This window comes from Triticum dicoccoides, chromosome 1B (assembly GCF_002162155.2).
Source record: "Triticum dicoccoides isolate Atlit2015 ecotype Zavitan chromosome 1B, WEW_v2.0, whole genome shotgun sequence".
NCBI lineage: Eukaryota > Viridiplantae > Streptophyta > Magnoliopsida > Poales > Poaceae > Triticum > Triticum dicoccoides.
In genome coordinates, this window is record NC_041381.1 from 61,785,035 (window position 1) to 61,788,614 (window position 3,580).

Here is a 3,580-nt window from a genome sequence, read left to right on the forward strand (position 1 = left end):
CACCCCGCCCCATCGTCGCCGGCCTGTCCCGTCATCGCCGCCCCGTCCCGTCGCCCCGTCGTCGCTGCCCCGTCCCGCCGCCCCGTCGTCGCCTCGCCGGTGAGCTCACCCCGGCCGCCATGTTCACACACACACACACACACATTACACACTACACACACACACACACACACACATTGTAGAATTTTAGTTATATAATTTTTTCTGTTTTTTAGTTATAGAAATGTTAGAAATTATTCTGTTTTGTAGCTATAGAAATATTTTTAGAAATGTTAGTTATATAGAAATGTTATAAATTTTTCCTGTTTTTTAGTTATAAAAATATTAGAAATGTTATAATTTTTTCCTGTTTTTTAGTTATAGAAATATTAGAAATGTTAGTTATATAATCAGAAATGTTAGAAATTTTAGAATTAGTTTTAGTTAGATGAATTAGATTAATGTCAAATTGTTAGAATTTGCATATAGAATTAGTTTTAGTTAGATGAATTAGACTCCCGCTCCTCCAAGTTAACAAACGCGTGAGCCGACTCCTCCTCGAAGTCCGCCACCTCCTCCAAGTCCCCGAACGCTTGAGAAGACTCCTCCTCCTTCATGTCCGACACAACGTCAGGCCACTCCTCCTGCTTCAAGTCCGGCACAGCATCAGCCACGTCAGCCGTCTCCGCCGTCTCAGCAATCGTAGAAGAGACACGCCGCAGCTATGGTGCGTAGCGGTACGAGTCGAGGTAGTACAGGAAGTACAGGCGGAGACAGGCGATATAAATATGGTCCAAGCCTCGCTCCTCTTCCTCAGAGGCCTTACAACATGACCGAGGAGCAAAACGCAGCCCTAGTGCAGGCCCAAGTGGACGCCCATTTTGGACCGAAACCGGCACCGTCGCCAAAGGAGAAAATGCCTGAGAAAACGATTGACCACTTCATTCGTATGGCTAGAGCACCAGCTCCCAAGCCTGTTGACTCAGACTATGAGTGTCAAATCATGAAGCTACATCGAGCACGACTACAAAAGGAAACGAGCTCGAGCTCAAGCCAACAAGCAGCTGGCAAAAAATGCGGGAAAACCGTTCCCCACCTGGGAGAACAGGCGGCGCAAGCGATCCCCCCGCTTGTTGTGCCAACAACACATGAGAGGAGTACGCGCGCCAAATATTATTGTGGGCAACCCGTAGCGTTCCCCAGCAGGGCGATGTGGTAACAACGGAGGAGCATATAATGCAGGCTGAAATGCTCAAGATCTCTGTTGCACAACTCCTCGAAATCGAGCCCATGTCTCCGCTTAGAGAATCGGAAATAAAATGGAAATATGTCCGGGGCCAACCTTTGGTCCATCCAGACAAGGTCAAGGACCTCCCAACGAGAATGTATGAATTGCATCAATGGTACATGAACATTACCAAGATTTCCAATCGAGAGTCCCTCATGATGAATGTCAAGCATGAGCATTATTACCATGAGAAAGCTCTGGCCATTGAGTATCCAGAACTATTTTAGTTATACAATCAAGACGCACTCGACAAGTCTATCATCAGTTGCTATTGTCTGTAAGTGATTTCTTTCTATAATTTAAGTCCCAAGCTAGTTATGTAGTGATAATTTTGATCAATCATTACATGTAATTATCCTCACTTTATTCTTTTCTGTGGTATTATATGCAGGATGAAGATGTATGAAATGAAAAAATCTGGACGCTATGGCATTGGGTTCATTAACCCAAATACCATTAATGAGGACATATGAAAGCTTCCATTTTATCAAGCAGGTATAGAGGAAAGCATGCTAGAGTTCTTGAAGCGCCTCAATAGCAATGAAGATATACTACTTCCTTACAACTTCCCGTGAGTCACACTGTCTTGTACTACAAATTCTGTTTTTGCTTACTAGCTAGCTAGATGTTAATAACTAAGTGTATACGGTTTACGGTAGTTGATTAATTTTATGCACATGCCCACTTAATTAAGACATGCAAACGTGTGCGCATGCAGTTGGCACTGGGTCTTGATAGACATTAAAATTGAGGAAGGAAAAGTTGAATTACTGGACTCACTAACTAAAGAAGATAAAGACTTCACCATCGTGAAGGGGATAGTCAACCGGTAATTTCAATCATTGTAAGTGCATCTAGTGCCACCCCTAGTTGGTTTTGGAGTATTGACGACAAAGTTGGTTGAGGGACTAATGCGTTTGTGAGAATTGCAGGATAACGCAGGTCGTGTCCCTCATTGATTCGGTTTACCTACCGGATGACCCCTAAAAATGTATGAAGACATTGAAGACAATGGTGGTATGAGAAGATATTCATATTGAAGACTATGACATGAGAAGACATTGCGTGAAGACTATGGAGCGCGAAGACTGTGTGGTTTCGTTGTTTCCTTTTCTTCTGTGTTGAGTCATAGGAACCACCGTACTGTTAAGTGGGGTCCAAGTGAACTAAGTCAGAGTGACTGAAGTGATGCTCAACCCAAATCCTATGTCTTCGAGTGAAGACAATGAGAGCAAATCTTATCCAGAGTTGGATGAGTCAGCTTTGCTTGTAGGCCAAGTAAAGTTGTCGCGTGTGTTTGAAATCTGACCGTTGGAACACGTGTCAGTTCCTTAGTGACCCAGGGTCATTCAGACAAATCAGGTCGGGTTGCCTTGTGGCTATAAATAGCCCACCCCCTACACCATAAATTGGTGGCTGCTCAGAGTTAGTTTACGGCTTTTGTCGTTTTGAGAGCAACCCACCTCGAAGCCTTTGAGAGAGAAATCCTTGCGAGGACAAAGCCCAAACACCCAGAGCCAAAGAGTGTTAGGCATCACTGAAGTCTTTCTGTCTGTGTGACCTGAAGACTTATTACACTTGAGGACTGTGCATCCTCCAGCCGGTTAGGTGTCGCGTTCTGAGCATCCAAGAGTCATTGTGGATTGCCGGGTGAACGAAGTCTGTGAAGGTTCGGAAGTCTACTTTGAAGACTTAACAGAGTGATTGGGCGAGGAGTAAGTGTCCTTAGCTCAAGGGGAATAAGGTGAAGACACGGTCTTCTGAGTTGAATCTCAGCCTCCCTAACCAGACGTACAGTTGTCACAGCAACTGGAACTGGTCCAACAAATCCTGTGTCTTCAACAAGTGACTGGTTCTATCTCTTCCCTCCTTTACTTTGAGTTTGTCTTTGTGAAATTATTGCTTATCTGTCTTATCTGATTGACTTCATTGCTTGACTACTATTGTTGATTGGCTTCATACTATCTTCCATCCTGATCCTACTACCTAGCTGCTATTAGTCTTCGTACGTTAACGCTATTGCATACTTGACTATGACTTGCTTATTGTAGTTTATCTTCCGCTGCATATCAATTAGGTCATTTCTATTGTTTGTCTTTGAAACTTCCATGTTTTGAAGACTTTGATAAAAATCGCATGTTCACCCCCCCCTCTAGTCGATAACTAGCACTTTCAATCATTATTAACTATATATATCTCAGCCTATTATTAGTTCGTCATTTCCTGATATGAACTATTTAATAACCCCTTTATTAATTTTCTTTGCCGGCGGGCAGGGCATGGGCAAAGTTCATCAAGGTGACTCCAGGCGAC